The 20,899-nt window shown below is 38.5% G+C and overlaps 1 protein-coding gene across 2 annotated transcripts in view; it reads left to right on the top strand.

Moving 5' to 3' along the window:
- The window catches only part of MAGI2 (membrane associated guanylate kinase, WW and PDZ domain containing 2), a 1,308,856-nt gene that overhangs the window by 1,116,864 nt on the left and 171,093 nt on the right, over positions 1–20,899 (top strand). The window lies entirely within an intron of this gene.

Below are 20,899 nucleotides of genomic sequence, written 5' to 3'. Positions count from 1 at the left end.
GTGACTACTCCTGCCTTTTATAGATTCAGGGTCTGTTGAAGGTAAAGGAAGCCTTAGAGGGAAGAGACTGCATGTTTGGTTGTAGCCCTATAGAATGGTCAGTGCAGATACAGACGGACACGTGGGCTTGGCTTCAGGGGAAGGATGGGCTGATTTAGAAATCTTAAAGAGTAGGAGAAGCCTTGCCGGTAAATAAGCTCATCTCAAGGGAATGTGTCAGTGAGAGGAGAAAAGGGGGCGTGGACAGGGGAAGCGGGTGTAGGAGATTCAGCAACATCAACTGTTACCTTGTCTTAGCGAGTGAGCCGTCCAGACCGACAATGCTGGGCCTGCAGTTGTCATTTGATGACTATTGGTTTAATGGTGAATAAGTAAATGACCGAGTGAGTGAGCCATTGAGTGAGAAACAAGGGACACGTGGGGCTGAGGAGTGTTGATAGTAGAGGTCAGGATGAGAAAGACAACACTACAATTTATTCTCAGGCAGACAGAAACTAAAGCCATGAGCGTGAAGGAGAGCCCAAGGGAACAAGTGTAAAGTGAGAAAATAAGGACCTAGGAGTGAACCCTGATCTTATTAAGAAGGTAGACGCTGCAGGTTCTCCACGCTGCTCTGTAGGATATCAGTCATCGTTAGAGTGTCCCGTCAGCAGGAGCAGTGGCTGAAGTCGCAGTTTGACTTTCATCCACACGAAAGGAGGCTGATGTTCTAGTTCCCCTTCGTGTGGGAGGAGGATGAGGACAGAGGAGGCATGAAATGTCGGCTGTGATGAAGTACCAGATTCTGCAGGAGCGCCTCGTACCATAAAGCTTGGTTCTCCACTGGTTAATTCCAGTAGAAAAAATTCTAGATGCAGCCTATCCAGTTGCCAATGAAGCAGAATCCAAGGTGAGCATCAGCCCACCGCACTACTGCGTCTTCAGAAAGCATATCAGACCCACCGAGTTCCTAGGTGGGGCCGGTGACACAAACGTGCTTTATCTGTCATGTGCAGGTGACAGAAAGTGGCTCACACTCTTTCAAACCCTGTGTATCTTTAGATAGTGAGGTCGTTAGAAACCTGAAAGCTTCCATCTTTTGTAGGTATCTCTTTTTAAAGTGACTTAAAGATAATGGGAAATTACTCAAAAATAAGCTGACAAGTGAATGGAATCCTATTCAACTGAAAAGTATTTATCATGGGAGCACTAAGAATTAATTCTTAAAAATAAAGGTAGTTTTGCCAGTGCAAAATGTGGCCCCTGTCTTCACTCATTTCCTTAAGATTAAAATCAAAGCAAATCATGGTTTTGTTTAGCTTAGAGGTCATGTATTGAGAGGAGAGTTTAAGAGCTGATTTACCCCCTTCTCGGAAAGATCTGTGGCACTTCTGATGCTCAGAAACATCTAGCGGTTAAGTCGTCAGCTCTGTGATGATTCGGTGAGACACACTCTGTGTCCACATCTGGGAAATGAGAAATCAGGTGGCTGGAGAGTCCCCTCTGGCTCCAACATGCTATCAACTTATAATACAGGTGTCAGGGCCCAAGCATGGCAACTGCTGACAGCGCGAGAGTCTTCGTTTCATTCTGTCATCTCTGAAATAGGATGATAACTTTATAGAGTTGTGAAGGGCTTTGTTCTCTGCCCAGCACATCTAGCTTCTTCAGTTCCAGATGTCTTTGTCTCTCCTGCCCTTACCAGTTATTCCCACCTACCCATGTGGGACTTCACAGGGTCTCTAATTGAGTTAACTTTCTTTCCTAAGCAGAACGGCACCTTGGGGGTGATGCCCCTTCTGGTGGTGTCTCTAAGGTGCAAATAAATACATACTAGGTCATGATGTACCTAGTAACTCTTCCTCCATTCCTATAGCCCCCAGTGTCATGCATCCTCAGGTGGTCACTGCTGCTGGTCGTTTCTGTCCCATTTGACTGTAAAACCAATGTGATGCCCAAATAGATATTGCAAGTCTACTTGCTGATCTAGAAGATCTTAGAACAAGATCATAGCAATTAACTAGTCTACTGATTGCATAATAATCTGTCATTGTGCTATGACAGACTGTTGGAAAAAACTCTAGGCTTGGAGTCAGAGAGGATGTGGGTGAGTCTTGGTTCTGCCACCTCCCTCTTGCATGCCTGTAGGCAGGACACCATCAGAACGTGTGTTGTCTGTACGATGCTTGTAATCATTCCTGTCTTCTTCACAGGGATTTCATAAGGAATATATGACAATATATCCCAAACTACCATTTAAATGATAAACTGCTAAAGAAATAAGATTTTTCTCAGAAATTAAATTTTTTTAGTATTAGTAAAAATGCACTTTGACATTTTTAAAAATTACTTCACCAAATATTTAGTGACCACCTGCTATATGCTAGGTACCGTGCTAGGAACTGGAGAATCAAGAAGGAACAAAAATACAGATACGACCCCTGCAGTCAGGCGAATTTTAAATGCCTGGGGGAGAGAGAGTTATCACAAGAAGCTATATTCTTACCAATTAGTGATCTTGGCCGTGGAAATGGGAAGAAAGAGGAGTGTTGAGAGGTTCATGGAGCTGAGAGCCTCTAGTTACGGGATGTGGCTTAGAGAGGTCCAGGATGCCTTGCCTAAGAAGGGACCCTGGAAACAAGATCTAAACAATAAACGGATAAACCAAGTGCTGAGGGTAGGGAAGCAGGTTCAAATACCTCATGGTGAGAGGGAGCCTGGACGGTCTGAGGGAGTAAAAGAAGGTCTCTGACACTAAAGTAGAGAAAGCAAAGCAGGTGAGAGTCCAGAGCAAGGCAAGTCTAGAGATGGTTGGGAAACAGACAGGCTCTATACTGGATTTTCACTTTGTTCTTTCCAGCGCCAGCAAGTTGATTACAGAGTTTTAAGTATAGGAGCAACATGATAGGATTTAGGCTCTGAAAAAGGTTACTGTGACTGCATTGTGTGTAACCGAACCAAGTGAAAGGAGATTGGCAGCAGTGACTTAACGGTCGCTTGGACTCAGATGCATCATTGGAGGTGAGAATTGAGGAATATTTAGGAATAACCACAGGACTTGAAATCAAGTTGAATTGCAGTGGTGTAAGTTGAGATGTATTCAATATTATTCTTATTCTTTGAATCAACAGTTCGAATCATGTCCCAGGGTAAATGGTGATATTTTCCTCATCAAGACATTATGACAGATGAATTACACTTTTTTCCCCACTTGATGTAATGACTATTTTCCTCCAAGGCTTTTTTTTCCGGTTCTATTGAGGTATAATTGACAAATGAAATTATATGTCATGGTGATTTGATATTGTGAAAAGGTTTCTCGCATCTAGTTAGTTAACACATCCATAGTTGTTAACACTGTACTGTGTAATGAAATTTGCTAAGAGAACTTAAATATTCTCACCAACACCCGCCAAATTACACTTGTCTGAACATTGACACTATGACCAAGCACTGACGCTATTGACCACTGTTTGCCTTTGATCCCTTTTGTATTTTACAGTTAATACTATGAGTATTTCATTTTTTATGTATCAGTGAGAAAAATTAGCATGTTTACTTGAAATATGTAGCAGAATGACAAAGCTAATGCCTATAACTGCTGTGCCTTTGAAGTTTATCCCAGTCTTGTTCATAATGTTAATTGGAGAATTCTCCCATTAACCAAAGGCAGTCCACATGCTGTGCATTTTGAAAGGGCACATCTGTGAAAGAATTGTACTTCATTTAGGAGATCTCGTTCAGCGCTGATATTAATAAAAATAGTCTCCACTGTAAAGCAGGGTGGCAAATACATGGCCCACAGGCTCACATGCCACCCCTCCATCCTCCCATTTCCATGTCTGGGATGCTCATTGATAAAGGTTTGATTTCCTACTGAGGCTGTTGAGAATCCTCCTCAACCCAACTCTGTAGGCAGCCAGTTGATCAGAGCTGGCATGAGAGTTGGAACTCATTTGTCATCCCCATGTTAACGCTATGTAAATCCTCTGTTCCCCCAAAACTAATTAGTCTAAGGGCATATTTATTTAGGTTTTCCTGCCACCACAGATAAGGTTCTCCGGTTTTCGTCAACGAGATCTGCTGTTCCTTGTCTTAGCTCACCTGAGCTCACAGGCAGTTGTGGATGTTTCCAGTCAACTGACAGTCCTGCCTCAAGCACCGGCATCTCTTATTCTCTGCCACAGATATTTCTGTGGCACTACAGGTGCTTCCTCAGCCTTAAGCAGGGACAACCCACAAAAGTGGGAAAGTTAACACTGGGAAAACAATACTCAGTGAGGAGCAATCCCTTTCCCCAGTGGGAGAGGAGAGTCAGAACATGAAGGCCCTGACCTCGCCATTCCACAGGAGGAAAGTTCTGATGTGTGCTCCCCGAGGCTTCTCAGAAGATCCACATGGGCAGTCCCAGGTGCTCACAGTGATTATCCGCTCCTTAGTATTTCACTTCCCTGATTCACTTTCCTCATTCTTCATTTCTGCTTCCTACGGTCACCCGAGTCCTCATGCCAGGGTCTGCCTTTGGAAAAACCCAAACTAAAATGGCATCTTTTGTCTTCATGTTATGTAAAACATTGATTCACAGACTGCAGTCAATGAAGTCCCTCTATGCAAAGTCCCACAGGAGAACCTGGGGGATAAGAATAGCGTGGGAGTGGGAGAGAAAGAAACAAACTCAACTGCACTATGAATTCCCACCACAAAGCAAACAAAATTTTTATCTGTTTTGTGATTGATTGAAAAGTACATTCCAAGGGCAATCCTACTTGTACTGTCCACCTGCAGTGCTTAAGTGATGCTAATCAGGGATACCAGAACCCTAAATGAAGATCAAGCCTTAGCTGGTTAAGTTAGTTGAAACAGGAGATAAACATCAGTTCTGCCTATATTTCAGACCTTAGTTTATGAATAGCAATATATAAATAAATAACGTAAATAGATAATATATGTTATATTTATCTATACAACATATAGACAAATAGAAATAAAATTGTTCTTTATAAGAAGTTCTATGTAAGGTGACATCAGGCAAAGGAATCTTCTGCATGCTTTCTCCAAATTACTCAGTAAAGTGCCACAGATACATAGAAAAGAAAATGTCAGGGATTCACAGATTCTAGCATTTATAAGACTGCTCAGGTACTGCTTAGTTGTGTTTAAACCTCTTCCCTGATGAATAGTCACTCATTTCCCAACTACTCTCTTTCAACCAGTTCTGAAGTCTCAAATCCCAGAGCACAGCATAGCAGAAAGTAGAGAGGCAAGGGTGATGAACACTTGCCTCTTGGAGCAGTGGTGCAATTACGTTAAGCACCAAAGACGGACGCAGAACTATACGAAGCCTTCGGGGTAGTATGTAGAGACCATCTCGAAACGTTTTACAACACAAATGTTTCTCATCAAACCAAGCAAACAAAATTAGGAACTTGTGTCAGAGAGAAGGCTCCCCACGGTCCAGCAAAGCTTGCCAGTGGAAGTCTGGCTACAAGCTGTGCACATGTGTTCACAGTTGTATGAAATCCAAAATGGGCATTATTTCACACGATTGAGTGAGCAGCAGTGGAGGCCATGAGCCTGAATCTGGAAAAATTTTCCCTTTACAAAAACAAAAATGTAAAGCCCAGCGTGGAACATACAACAGAAAGCTAAGCATGTAAGAAGGGGATAATTATAATTAGCCTTGAAGATCAGGAGAAGGATCATGACACTGAAGTAGATTTACTGCAGGCAACAGAAGAAACTGAGAAAACATGCTTGGAATCCTCAGATGTTAGAAGATGTAACATTCGAAAAAACAGAAATGGGCAGAGCAGGCTGAAATGCAGAAACCAAGCAAAGTGATGCTTGACAAAGTAAAAAGGCCATAATAAACACATCTGGGGGCTTGAAGTTACCTCAGAAAATTAAGATGTTCATTAGAATCAGTAACAGGTAGAACTGATACTGCAAGAAATTAATGGTGTAGAGACCCACTTGAAGAGTTTCACAGTTACAGAGCAGCAGGTCTCCAGCTTTATTCCATCTCAACAGCAATCACATGCACAACACTCTTCTACCAGTATTAATGTTCTTGATATAGAATCTCAAACATGAGGCCAAGCAAGGTGCAGAGGAGGGCAGGTCTGAGTAACCATGGGAGGAGGAAAGGAAGTGAAGTGTGAACCACAAGTTTTGATTATAGCCCCTTGGAAGAGAGAGAGAGGCATAGCATACTTTTGATAAATATTGTTGGACAAATAAGAGAAAAAGAAATTAAAGAGAAACTTAAAAAAAGGAAAAATCAAGATCAAATCTACAAATAATGGAATATTCTTTGAGCAGTACTTCTCAAATGTACATGTGAATCAACTGGGGGGGGGGGTCTCATTAAATTACAGAGTTGGTTCAGTTGGTCTGGAGTCTGAGGTTCTGGATTCCTATCAGGTTCTCAAGCAAAGCTGATACTGCAGGTCTTCACACCCCATCTTGAGTAGAAAGACTTCAGAGAAAGCCTGAAGCATGTGCAGTCACTATATTCCAGGAAATACTTCACTAAAACAAATTCACACTCAGGCACATTATAGAAATTTATAAGGCATTTGAAAGGATAAAGAAAATAGTTCACAATTATTCAGGGAAGAAAAAGGTTCTTGCAAAGCAACAAAAATTGAGTGGATCCAGGCTTGTCCTCTGACATTACAAAATGTCAGAGGACAATAGAAAAATCCCACAATCTTTGAAAGAAAGAAGTTGTGACCTAAGAATTTATAATGAAACTAGAATTCATATGCAAGTGCTTAGAGAAGATACCATGTATTTAGGTTTTCTATTGCTGCTATAATAAATTATTACAACTTTCATGGCTTAAAACGACACAGACTTACTATCTTCCAGCACTGTGGATCAGAAACCTGACATGGGTCTCACTGGCTAAAATCAACACGTCAGCACAGCAGCATTCTTTTCCAGAGCCTCTAGAGGCGAATCCATTTCTTTGCCTTTTCCAGTTTCTGGAACTAGCCACAACCTGTGGCCTTTTTCCTCCATTTTCAAAGCCAGCAATGGCAAGTTGCCATCTCTATCTGCAGCCAGGAAACGTTCTCCACTTTTAAGAATTTATGTGGTTGAATTGGGCCCACCTGGATGATCTCAGATGCTATCCTTATCTCAAGATCCTTAACGTCAAACACAGCTGCAAAATCCCTCTAGCCATGTGAGGTAATACATGTACTGGTTTTGCAGATTAGAGACCTCTTTAGGAGGCCACTATTCTACCTACAACATCAAACATATGCTGTTTCTGAAAAATTTGAGTACATATACTAACAGAGAACCAAGGTTCAAAACCCCAAAATGGGGAAATAATAGTATAAAAGGAATTATGGGAGGAGGAATCAAGATGGTGGAAGAGAAGGACATGAAACTAACCTCCTCCCACAAATACATCAAAAATACATCTACAAAAAAAAAAAAAAAATACATCTACATGTGGAACAGTTCTCACAGAATATCTTACTGAACGCTGGCAAAAGGAAATGGTGAGCATTAAAACCAGGTTAGTTGGTTAATCTGAGTAATTATTGTATAAATCGTTACAGGAAAATGCAAAGTTAGGAACAATTCATTTAAAAAATTATGATATAATCCTTGTAAACTGGGGGTACAGTTGTTAGTGGATCAGAGACACTGTTGAGTGAGATTAAAGTGGGCTACCTTACTCCTCTAACCAGGATAGAAGGAACTTAATGGAAAATCCTAATGGGATGAAAATAATTATTTGCTTTGTTTAGCAAAGCAAAGCAAATCAAAACAAGCTGTACTCCATGTAGCAAAAGGGAGCTTAAAAGAGCTTAAAGGACATCTTAAACGACCTTAAAACGAAGCCTAAAACAGAAAAAATAAATATAAATTCTAAAAAACCTACAACAACTAAGAGAAGAAAGTAAACGCATCTGTTGTGACAATAAATTGTTGAATACCTTTCTGAAAAGGCAGACTTCTATTTTGTAGAAAAAGAATTCAAAATGTATCAAAGCCATTAAATGGAAGAGTGTACCATTTTATTTATTTTAAATTTTATTTTTTTATACAGCAGGTTCTTGTTAGTTATCCATTTTATGCATATTAGTGTATACGTGTCAATCCCAATCCCCCAGTTCTTCACACCACGACCACCCCACAGCCACTTCCCACCCTTGGTGTCCATATATTTGTTCTCTACATCTGTGTCTCTATTTCTGCCCTGCAAACTGGTTTGTCTGTACCATTTTTCTAGGTTCCACATATATGCATTAATATACAATATTTGTGTTTCTCCTTCTGGCTTACTTCACTCTGTATGACAGACTCTAGGTCCATCCACGTCTCTACAAATGACCCAATTTCGTTCCTTTTTATGGCTGAGTAATATTCCATTGTATATATGTACCACATCTTCTTTATCCATTCAACTGTCAATGGGCATTTAGGTTGCTTCCATGTCCTGGCTATTCGTAAATAGTGCTGCAATGAACATGGGGGTGCACGTGTCTTTTTGAATTACGGTTTTCTCTGGGTATATTCCCAGTAGTGGGATTGCTGGGTCATATGGTAATTCTATTTTTAGTTGTTTATGGAACTTCCATACTGTTCTTCGTAGTGGCTTGATCAATTTACATTCCCACCAACAGTGCAAGAGGGTTCCCTTTTTCCACACCCTCTCCAGCATTTGTTGTTTGTAGATTTTCTGATGATGCCCATTCTAACTGGTGTGAGGTGATACCTCCTTGTAGGTTTGATTTTCATTTCTCTAATACTTGGTGATGTTGAGCAGCTTTTCATGTGCTTCTTGGCCATCTGTATGTCTTTTTGAAGAAGTGCCTATTTAGGTCTTCTGCCCATGTTTTGATTGGGTTGTTTGTTTGGGTTGTTTGTTTTTTTTAATATTGATCTGCGTGAGCTATTTATGTATTTTGGAGATTAATCCTTTGTCCATTGATTAATTACCGAATATCTTCTGCCATTCTGAGGGTTGTCTTTTTGTCTTGTTTATGGTTTCCTTTGCTGTGCAAAAGCTTTTAAGTTTCATTCGGTCCCATTTGTTTATTTTTGGTTTTACTTCCATTACTCTAGGAGGTGGATCAAAAAAGATCTTGCTGTGATTTATGTCAAAGAGTGTTCTTTCTATGTTTTCCTCTAAGAGTTTTATAATGTCCAGTCTTACATTTAGGTCTCGAATCCATTTTGAGTTTATTTTTGTGTATGGTGTTAGGGAGTGTTCTAATTTCTTTCTTTTATATGTAGCTGTCCAGTTTTCCCAGTACTACTTACTTAAGACACTGTCTTTTCTCCATTGTGTATCCTTGCCTCCTTTGTCATAGATTAGCTGACTACAGGTGCATGGGTTTATCTCTGGGCTTTCTATCCTGTTCCATTGATCTATATTTCTGTTTTTGTGCCAGTACCATACAGTCTTGATTACTGTAGCTTTGTAGTATAGTCTGAAGTCAGGGAATCTGATTCCTCCAGCTCTGTTTTTTCCCTCAAGACTGCTTTGGCTATTCAGGGTCTTTTGTGTCTCCATACAAATTTTAAGATTTTTTTTGTTCTAGTTCTGTAAAAAAAATGTCATTGGTAATTTGATAGGGATTGCATTGAATCTGTAGATTGCTTTGGGTAGTATAGTCATTTTCACAATATTGATTCTTCCAATCCAAGAACATGGTATACCTCTCCATCTGTTTGTATCATCTTCAGTTTCTTTCATCAGTGTCTTATAGTTTTCTGCATACAGGTTTTTTTGTCTCCCTAGGTAGGTTTATTCCTAGGTATTTTATTCTTTTTCTTGGTGGTAAATGGGAATGTTTCCTTAGTTTCTCCTTCAGATTTTTCATCATTAGTGTATACGAATGCAAGAGATTTCTGTGCATCAATTTTGTATCCTGCAACTCATTACTTGTGATTGGTGTGTTCATATTTTCAATTTCTTCCTGGTTCAGTCTTGGAAGGTTATACATTTCTAAGAATTTGTCCATTTTTTCCAGGTTGTCCATTTTTTTGGCATAGAGTTGCTTGTAGTAGTCTCGTAGGATGCTTTGTATTTCTGCAGTGTCAGTTGTAACTTCTCCTTTTTCATTTCTAATTTTATTGATTTGAGTCCTCTCCCTATTTTTCTTGATGCGTTTGGCTAATGGTTTATCAATTTTGTTTATCTTCTCAAAGAACAGCTTTTAGTTTTTTTGTTTTTGTTTTTTTTCTTCGGTACGCAGGCCTCTCACTGCTGTGGCCTCTCCCACTGCAGAGGACAGGCTCTGGATGCACAGGCCCAGCAGCCATGGCTCATGGGCCCAGCCGCTCCACGGCATGTGGGATCCTCCCGGACGGGGGCACAAACCCACGTCCCCTGCATCGGCAGGCGGACTTTCAACCACTGCGCCACCAGGGAAGCCCAGTTTTATTGATATTTGATGTTGTTTTCTTTGTTTCTATTTCATTTGTTTCTCCTCTGATCATTACAGTTTCTTTCCTTCTCCTACCTTTGAGTTTTGTTTGTTCTTCTTTCTCTAGTTCTTTTAGGTGTAAGGTTAGATTGTTATCTGAGATTTTTCTTGTTTCTTGAGGTAGACTTGTATTGCTATAAACTTCCCACTTAGCACTGCTTTTGCTGCATCCCATAGGTTTTGGATTGTCATGTTTTCATTGTAGTTTGTCTCTAAGTATTATTTGATTTCCACTTTGATTTCTTCAGTGATCTCTTGGTTATTTAGTAACGTATTGTTTAGCCTCCATGTGTTTGTATTTTTTACAGATTTTTTCCTCTAATTGAAATCTAGTCTCATAGCATTGTGGTCGGAAAAGATACTTGATACGATTTCAATTTTCTTAAATTTACCAAGCCTTGATTTGTGACCCAAGATATGATCTATCCTGGAGAATGTTCTCTGCACACTTGAGAAGAAAGTGTAATCTGCTGTTTTTGGATGGAATGTCCTGTAAATATCAATTAAATCTATCTGGTCTATTGTGTCATTTAAATCTTGTGTTTCCTTATTACTTTTCTGTTTGGATGATCTGTCCGTTGGTGTAAGTGAGATGTTAATGTCCCCCACTATTATTGTGTTACTGTCGATTTCCTCTTTTATAGCTGTTAGCAGTTGCCTTTTGTTTTAAGGTGCTCCTATGCTGTGTGCATATATATTTATAATTGTTATATCTTCTTCTTGGATTGATCCCTTGATCATTATGTAGTGTCCTTCCTTGTCTCTTGTAACGTTCTTTATTTTAAAGTCTATTTTATCTGATATGAGTATTGCTCCTCCAGCTTTCTTTTGATTTCCATTTTCATGGAATATCTTTTTCCATCCCCTCACTTTCAGTCTTTATGGGTCCCTAGGTCTGAAGTGGGTCTCTTGTAGACTGCATATATACGGGTCTTGTTTTTATATCCATTCAGTGAGCCTGTGTCTTTTGGCTGGAGTGTTTAATCCATTCACGTTTAAGGTAATTATCGATATGTATGTTCCTATGACCATTTTCTTAATTGGTATGGATTTGTTTTTGTAGGTCCTTTTCTTCTCTTGTGTTTCCCACTTAGAGAAGTTCCTTTAGCATTTATTGTAGAAGTGGTTTGGTGGTGCTGAATTCTCTTAGCTTTTGCTTGTCTGTAAAGCTTTTGATTTTTCCGTTGATTCTGAATGAGTTCCTTGCTGGGTAGAGTAATCTTTGTTGTAGTTTCTTCCCTTTCATCACTTTAAATATGTCATGCAACTCCCTCTGGCTTGTAGAGTTTCTGCTCACAAATCAGCTGTTAACCTTATGGGAGTTCCTTGTATGTTATTTGTTGTTTTTCCCTTGTTGCTTTCAGTAATTTTTCTTTGTCTTGAATTTTTGTCAGTTTGATTACTATGTGTCTTGATGTGTTTCTCCTTGGGTTTATCCTGCCTGGGACTCCCTATGCTTCCTGGACTTGGGTGGCTATTTCCTTTCCCATGTTAGGAAAGTTTTTGACTATAATCTCTTCAACTATTTTCTCGGGTCTTTTCTCTCTCTCTTCTCCTTCTGGGACCCCTATAATGCAAATGTTATTGCATTTAATGTTGTCCCAGAGGTCTCTTAGGCTGTCTTCATTTCTTTTCATTCTTTTTTTCTTTATTCTGTTCTTCGGCAGTGAATTCCACCATTCTGTCTTCCAGGTCACTTATCCGTTCTTCTGCCTCACTTATTCTGCTATTGATTCCTTCTAGTGTAGTTTTCATTTCACGTATTGTATTGTTCATCTCTGTTTGTTTGTTCTTTAATTCTTCTAGGTGTTTGTTAAACATTTCTTGCATCTTCTAGATCTTTGCCTCCATTCTTTTTCCAGGGTCCTGGATCATCTTCACTATCATTATTCTGAATTCTTTTTCCGGAAGGTTGCCTATCTCCCTTCATTTAGATGTTTTCCTGGGGTTTTATCTTGTTCCTTCATCTGGTCTTCACCCTCTGCCTTTTCATCCTGTCTTTCTGTGTATGTGTTTTTTTTTTCCACAGGCTGCAGGATTGTAGTTCTTCTTGCTTCTGCTGTCTGGCCTCTCCAGTGTGCCATTTTAAATTAGTAAAACGTAAAGTGCATTTTTATTTAGTTCCCCCTGCAATAATCCATATTATTGTCTTTACTTCGTTACAGATAAGGAATCTGAGCCTTAGATCAGGGAATGGCCACCCAGGCATGAGCCTCAGAGTAAATCCAGAGTCTCACTCAGATCCTGGGAGTTAGTCCTGGTGTACACGCCCTCCCAAGTATGTGTGAGATGATGTAACTAGTGGCAGGTGGAGCTGGTGCTAGAGCCCAAGTCAGTTTTACCTCGTATCCTGTGTGCACGACCTTTCCACTAATACTGTCTCAGAAATTATTTTTCTGTTTGCATCTTTGTCTCATCCCTCTGAACCAAACATTTTGATACAGGTTATTTTTGTTATCTCCTCCAGTTTCCCTGCATACCCTGAGCCCCTACAAACCCCCACTGTTTTTGCCACTTTCACCCACTGTGAGTAAATTCTCCTACTGAGTCCCATCCCTGCTCCATGGTGTAGACCCTGGAGGTTTCCCTCATAGACCTGCTCCAGCCTCTTGATAAGGACTTGGATGCTGTTTCTCTCTTAATTAAGGTTAATTGCTCCCCTTTGCACTCTAGATCCCATCTCTCATCTCATCATGAAATAATTCCACCAATTATCCCCTTTTCTACTGAATCTTCAGACTCTGTTCAGGTACCTTCTCATCTGAATGTATGCCTCTCCTGAAAGAAATCTTCCCTTCATGGGCAGCCTTATTACCTCATAGCCACTTCTGAGTTTCACTTCCTCACCTTCCATTCATTCAGACCTCCTGAAATCTGATTTCTGTCTCTGTCCTAACAGTCAGCTGCTTCCACTGAGGCCACCTGTGACACTCGTGTTTCACAAACCACTTAAAGCCTTGTTTTATGAGTATTTCTGTTGACTACTTCTTGAAACCTTCTGTTTACTTGGCTCCCAGACATTCATTCATTCTGCATACCCATAGGAGTTCTCTTCCCATGCTATGCAAATTTGGTATATCGTTTTAAGTTTTACCTGACATATCTCTAATCACGACACTCCTACTGAGCACCGGAAAAGAGAGCAAACTACTACCTGTCTTCACCTGAACCCAAATTCACTTTGGTTGAAACTTCAAAATGTATTTCAGCTACATACGAACCCAAACTCCCAAAGGCACCTCAAACTCATTTTGCCCATTACCCAACTTTCTAGACTCCATTCAAAGAAACCTCTTTCCTATATTTCATACCTTAGCTAATGACACCATCATCCATATGGTTTCCCAAGTTAGAAGTCTTCATGGATTTCATCTTCTCCTTTATACCACTCCTCCACCCCCAGCAAATCACCGTGCCTCATCAGTCTCCTTAGTATCTTGTGACTCTGTTTCATGCTGCCCTCCTCACTCTTCACTTCTATTATTAACTCATCACATATGTCTATTGAAGTATCTACTGTGTGTCAAGCATTGTGCTACGTACTGGGAATACACTGTGAACAAAATAGATATGATTTCTCCCCTAATGGAATTAATACTTTAGTTGGGGAGATGGGCATTGAACTAATCTCACAAATACAATTACATAAATATGATTTCATAAATATATTTATAAATAGTGATGAGTGCCATATAAAGTAAAAATAGAGGAGGCAATGAAAAATTATAGTGGAGAACTTCAATTTAAAATGAAAGGTCAGGGACGTCTTCCCTGGGAAGGTAGTGTTTAAGCTGACACATAAAGAAGGAGTCAGAGATAGTTTGGTGAAGGGTTAAAAAGGGGAGGTAGGTAGTTATACAGCAGAAACTAACACAACATCTAAAGCAATTATATTCCAATAAAGATGTTAAAAAAAATAAAACGATTGAATTAAAAAAAAAAAGGGTAGGTAAACAGAGGAGCTTGTGCAAAGGCCCTGTGGTTAGAAAAGCCTGGTTTATTCAAGGAAGTTCAGTGAGTGAAGGGCAATAACCCATGAGGTGTCTGGGGAGTAAGTAGGGACAAAGTTATATAAAGGCTTGGAGGTTTTGTGTTTTATCACAAATGTATGGGAATCCATTGAAGGATTTTAAGCGTGATCAGATTCTGTGGTATCCGCAAATTTGCTCTTGCTTTGGTTGAAGTAGGAGACGATGGTGAGTGTGGATTATGATGGTGTCTGTGGAGATGGAGAGAAGTGGAGGTGCAATAGATTTTGGAGGTAGAATAGACAGAATTTGGTGATAAGGAAGCGAGGCAGAGAGAGAGAGGTTAAGAATGACTTTCAGGTTCCTGTTTTTAAAACTTGGAAAGGCAAGTGAAATTTTCCAAAATAGGGAACACACGGGAAGTGATGTGGGAGGGAAGGCCAAAGCTTCCATTTTTCTCTGTTGAATCTGTGGTGCTTGTGAGACACACACGACTCAATAAATATTTATTTAATATTGATGTAATTTAATGATTAAATTTAAGATGTTTAATCTCAAATTACTTAAAGATGTTTCTAGATTGGTTTCTCAAAAAAAAAACAAAAAACAATGCTATGCTTTCGTTATTGTAAAAAAAAATTACTCTCAGAATTGGGCTTTTCTATTTGCAGGACTGATATCCTTCCGCATTTCCTTTGCCAACTGTTTATAGCGCACCATAAGCACAGAGCGGTTTCTCTCTTCAGTGCCCTTGGTCTTGTTCAGAACATGAAGAAAAATCCCTTCGTAGTTGCTACTATGTTCAGCAAGCCTCACCTCACTCTGAGTTTTAGCCTCCCTGACTAAAACTTTTCTTCCTCTTCCAGTCTGTTCCTTTATTCCCATTCAAGGGTATCTACCTGGCCTGCTTTATTTTGAACATATCATTTATGTAACTGAGTTTATCAGAAGACAACATGTGCAGGCTTATCCTTTCTAGACACTCATTGGGATTACTTGAAATGGTCGGATTGCTCTCTCCATAAAGAACAAAGCCTTGGGGGGAAACGGCCATTTGAAAACAGCTTTATAGTGTTTATAAGAAAAACACTTTTATTCAAAAGATGCAGAAAGGACCATCTTTAAAACATTGCAGAGAAAGCCTCAGCTCTCCACATAAAAAGAGATTCTGTAGGCCAAAGATGGCCACTAATTCGAAATTTTCTTTGCAAATTGAATATTTTGCTTGGCTGAAACATGGTGATGTGAGGTTAGGGTACCACCAGCAGTATCTTTAATGGGAAGACCGTTTCTTAGCCTAGGTCAGTTTCATTAAGAAAAATTGCCCTTTTACTGATTCGAAATAACTTAAACAAATTATCTAAAGGAACTGTAGGGTTTAACTCATTTGATGAATTTTAATAAGAAATACGTGATCAGTCAAAAACCGGGAAAAAAGTGAATAACACTGAACTAGTTTTAATGGAAATTAGCTCATTACCCTGCTGGCTTACATTTACCAAAGGCTGAATTTCTGATGGAAAATTTGCCAGGCTGTGGGGAAATGGGAGGATCTTTAAATTAAAGATTAACTTTATTAGTGGTATTTTTCTCCCTTAAATTAGCCTTAACTGGAGATTTTTAAAACCCTGGGGCTTTTCCCCTCTTTGGGAAACTTTAAAAAAAAAGAGTTCCTCTATTGGAAGAGTTTCTCACTGTCCCTGAAATATTTTCAGGATGTAGTAGGAACATGAATCCCCTTTATTGCTTACAATCCTTTACAAGAAAGGATAACTTAAGAGGTGAAAGGGTCTGTGCGAGTGTCCAAGTGAGTTTCCTGTCCTCCAGCAGGATGCCACAGGGACTGTGAAAAAAAAATTCTTTCTTACTTTCTCTCTTTATTTTCCCTCACATTCATGTGATATTTGCATACTTTTGTTCTCCCTTTCTTTTTCCTCCTTTTTTTTATTGCTTTTCTAAATTGTGATAAAACATACATAACATAAAATTTGCCATATTAACCATATTTAAGTGAACAATTCAGTAGTGTTAAGTATATTCACATTGTTGTGTCTTGTTTTTCAAACAAAATAGAACAAAGCTTTTAATAACTCAGGTCATGAACATCTTCACTGAAACAGGTCCCTACTCTTCTTTTGTTGCTTAAAGAAAGAGAGAAATAGAAAGTGTCTCCTCTGCATCTCTGTCATGTGTAGTAACTGTAGAATTTTCTATAAAATACATGAAACTAATGATAGTTTTCAAAGTCAGAGTCATATGTTGTAGCAAGTACTTCAGTTGAAGAAGAAACCATTTCACATTCTGCAAATGGTAGTTCATTCAGTATATCGAATGGAATACAGAGGCATATTGAAAGATTTAGTCCTGTTTGGGGCAATTACTAGAAATCCCAAAAAGTTGCCCTGACGTTATTCCAAATTGAAGATATCATGTTGGGATTCTCTGTTAAGTTGTTATTTATTGTATTTTGATCCCTTATTCGAAGTGGGGTGGTTTTAAGAAAGTTTGTCATCTTGTGATGGGCCCTGTGAATAATGATTTTAAAAAACAAACAAACAAAAAAAAGACTCTTAACAAACCACTCACAAATGCAAATGCAACTCACAAATGACTCTCCCTTCAGAGCTGCGGTGACTACATTGATGTTCTTTCATTTTGAGTATTGTGTCAGGAGAAGTAGGTTCTGAAAAACCACTTTTGTGGTTTTGTGGAACTTTCCCCTTGGGATAAGGCAGTGTTGCTAGCCAATCATCACACAATTTGAAAACGGTCCTTTGTGACACTGACATTGTCCCCACAGAGTTTGCATCACGTGAGGTGAGACCTCAGTCAAACATTGTTACTAATGAACAGGTGACCAGCACAATCCAATGATATGCATAGAATGTTCTCAGGTTTCTCCCAAAGCAAGATTCCTAGCAAGAAAACATTGGAGGGGGTGCAAGAATAGGAAATACTAAATTTTTTTTGGTTTTTACTTAACTGAATGGATATTACCTACAGCAGACATTACTATTGTGTTTTTATTTTTAACTGGTTACCCAGGTCATATATAAAGTGTTCCCTATACAGGGTGTTCAGATTTAGCAAAAATAAAAATACAGACTTCCCAGTTAAATTGAATTGCAGATAAACAAATAATTGTTAATATAAGTATGCCCTATGCAATGTATGTCACATGCAGTCAGTATACAGGACATACTACAAAGTCATTCATTGCTTATCTGAAATTCAAATTTAACTGAGCATATTATATTTTATCTGGTAACCATATTCCTGTAATTTATTAAAAATTGTATTTAGCTGACATATAGAATTTAATTTAAACTTCAGTATGAAGTTGGTGTTGTCTTCTCTGCTCTTGCATTTTCAGGCACCAGAATTTCTTCTCTAAGCTATTTGCACTGTTTCTGTTTCTCTGTCCATCTCCTTGTGCTTTTACATGAGGAATTAAAAATATATTTTAGTTTTATTTCTTGTTTTAAAGAAGACAGATTTTTAGAGATCTAATTCAGTTTTGTGCTTCATATTAAATGCATCAAAATTTCCTTATTGGCTGCATGTAACTTTTCCCATTTTTTTCTCTTCCCTTTTAAAAATGTCCCTACTCATGTTTCATTTAGCTAAAGACTGTATCTTGAGGTCTTTCACTTTTGTTGTCTCAGAGTTAGGGTTAAATAAATGTTTGCATTTGTACACACACACACACACACACACACACAAGCACACTTCAATAAATGAGCAGTATGGAAAACAGAGGTCAAGTCATTATAAAGAAATTTTAATTCCATAAGAGAAATGTAATATTCCGCTTTCTGTAAAAGTAGGTGAAATAAAGGCCAGAAATAAACTAAAATATAAAGGAAGCATTATTAGCATTTTAAAGAAAAAGCTCTTATTTATGAACTTGACTTTGTAAAGAGGACTATCAGCTCTGAAAGGCTTAAGAAAAAGTTATCTATATCCCTATTCTTATGCCCCTGTGAAGGTAGGTGGTGAGACACCTAAAAGTATAGTCTCAACACACCAAGCCTGTCTTCTGTGATCTGGGTCAAACAAGAATGATTTCAGAAAAAGAAAAATTACAGAAATAAGGATTTAAATGTTTTTATTTTGTTTTTTTTATGTTAATTGGAATAGACTAGATTTCTTAGATGGGTAAACCCTACAAAAGGTTACCATACATTTATAATATATAATAATTTGACCCACACTATTATAGTGTTTATGTAGCTCTTCCAATGAAGTTGACCAGAAAACTGGAGATTAATCAGATAGAAAACTTGACCTTATCATTAATTGAGCCAAATTGGGTATACCCAAAATAGATGTTTTCTATTCATCTTCATTTCAATGTTTATAGCATGATTGATAATTTGCCAGAGAAGCTCTGTCACGTAAGTTATTTATTTTTAAGGAAATCTATTCTGATACTATTTCTACTACCTAAAATTACTTACTCTGAGGCAAGCAGCTTCTTTTGGACAATGACTCAGAAAGGGCAACTGTTGCTTCAGAGACCAAAGCCTCCTAGGCACAGCTCATCATTAGACGTATTTCGGAAACTGCCATGATGGGCGCAGTGAAGAAGTCCTGGGTCGTGCCAGTGGTCTGAGGTCAGACGGAATCAAACAGCCTCAAAAGAAGGGGAAGCCAAAGTGCCTGTGATGATAGGTGGTCAAATCAAACGGTCCTCTCTTCTTGTCTGATCTTGACTAATGTCCCTTTTATGCCATTTTAGTTCTGACACCATCACTATTGAGAGGTCTGATGATTATACGTTTTCTATAGGAGGAATAATCATCTTTTAAGATAATGCCCCATGTGGAGATGAGAGCTCCATAAAAAGGAACCATTTTCAATACATCTGTAAGTCTAAGAAACTCCCAGCACCTAACAAATGTAAGGCAGCACATACTCAAAATCCGTTCTGGCTCTGCGAGAAGAAGAAAGTGGAGGAGCACAGAGAAAGTAGAGGAAATAATTGAATGTTTTGACATTGTGAGAATGTGTAAATGACATCTTTTCTCAAAAGAACTGTGCCGGCAGTTCCATAAAACAGCAAACAAATTTTATCCTTCAGTGAAAATAATCGTTAATTGGCCAATAGGTCACAGTGCTTTTCACTCTTCTAATTAGTGGTCAAATTGTTTTCATTGGCATTTTACAGAATGAGTCAAAGAGAGAAATGTATTTATTTATCTGTAGTTTTACTCTCAGCTGTTACGCAAAAGGATGTGATTAAATCCTTGTAATTAAATTATAATCAAACCACACATTGAACAGAATTTTTTAATAGTTGGAAAGAGATACAAGAACATACATACAGAGTGTGTGAGAAAGTGAGCTAATTCTACCCGTCTCCTTTAGTAAGATAGTTGTTATACTTAAGCATTAAATTTAGCTCTGTGTTTCAAGGAAAGCTGAGGAACATAATGGATTTACATACTTTCGCTCTTTTCATAAAATGCAGCATCAGCTCTTCACAACGTTGCGCTGAGATGCAGTTAGTATTTACACCATAACTGAGTGGGATGGCTTTAACTTCTAGATAATTGTGCCTAGATTCTTCAGATATTTCCTATAAATGAGAATAGTTGAAAAACATAATCCATTTTGTACCAGTCCCAGTTTTTTAAAGGTTGTAAACATTATGTGGCATATTTTCAACATTCCATTTTTTATTAGGCATTTTATCAGACACCACCTAACATGAACATGAGTGAAATCGTTGAAAGAGGGACAAGGTGATGTGAAAAGAAAGTAATTTTGTTTTGTATGCTAGATCATGCTTTGGCTTGCTAGGGTCAGTATGATAAAATAATAACAATAAAGGGAAAAAAAAGAAAAAGGAATTAATCTGTACTTTTAATTATCTTAAAGGTCGTTCGGATCACAACAGAGTCAGTCCCATTGTCACACCATCTGTGATAATTGAAAGAGCTCAATAAGCTGAAAAAAGCCTGGCTTTGATGATACATTAGTCAGTCAATTAACAAACATGTTGAGCTGCTTTTTCATGAAAAACATTGGGCTAACACTAGGGTAGAGGGATAATAAAATAGATATCTGCTCTAGAGAAGATCTCAGTGGGAGAAAAGGCCCATAAGCAATTATAATAGAATCTAATTCATAATATATGTATATACATTATTTTTAAAGTTAAGACTAAAGAAGGCTTGTTGATTGATTTTTAACCGCACAAAGCAGGTACATAAAGCAGAATTATTTCTTATACTAAGCAAAGGTATTAACCTTTAAACATCTAACTTTCTATCTATATTCTTTCGCCCTCTCCCGCTAAGGCTGTGCCACACAAATCCCTAAGGATGACTCAGTCTTAGCTCTTGTAAAGTGACTGATCGTTTGCCGCATGGTTATTCACTGTCACTGGGCTTCAGAATCTTCAGGCCAAATAGGGAAATATTCCTAGAATCATTAATATAATTCCAATAAAATTATTTGGGCCCCCTTGAAAAAAACTATGCAGCCAGG

Source organism: Neophocaena asiaeorientalis, unplaced genomic scaffold (genome assembly GCF_003031525.2).
Source record: "Neophocaena asiaeorientalis asiaeorientalis breed wild unplaced genomic scaffold, Neophocaena_asiaeorientalis_V1.1 scaffold170, whole genome shotgun sequence".
Classification (NCBI taxonomy): domain Eukaryota; kingdom Metazoa; phylum Chordata; class Mammalia; order Artiodactyla; family Phocoenidae; genus Neophocaena; species Neophocaena asiaeorientalis.
The sequence above is the reverse complement of the archived record's forward strand: the minus strand, read 5'-3'. Positions and strand labels throughout refer to the sequence as shown.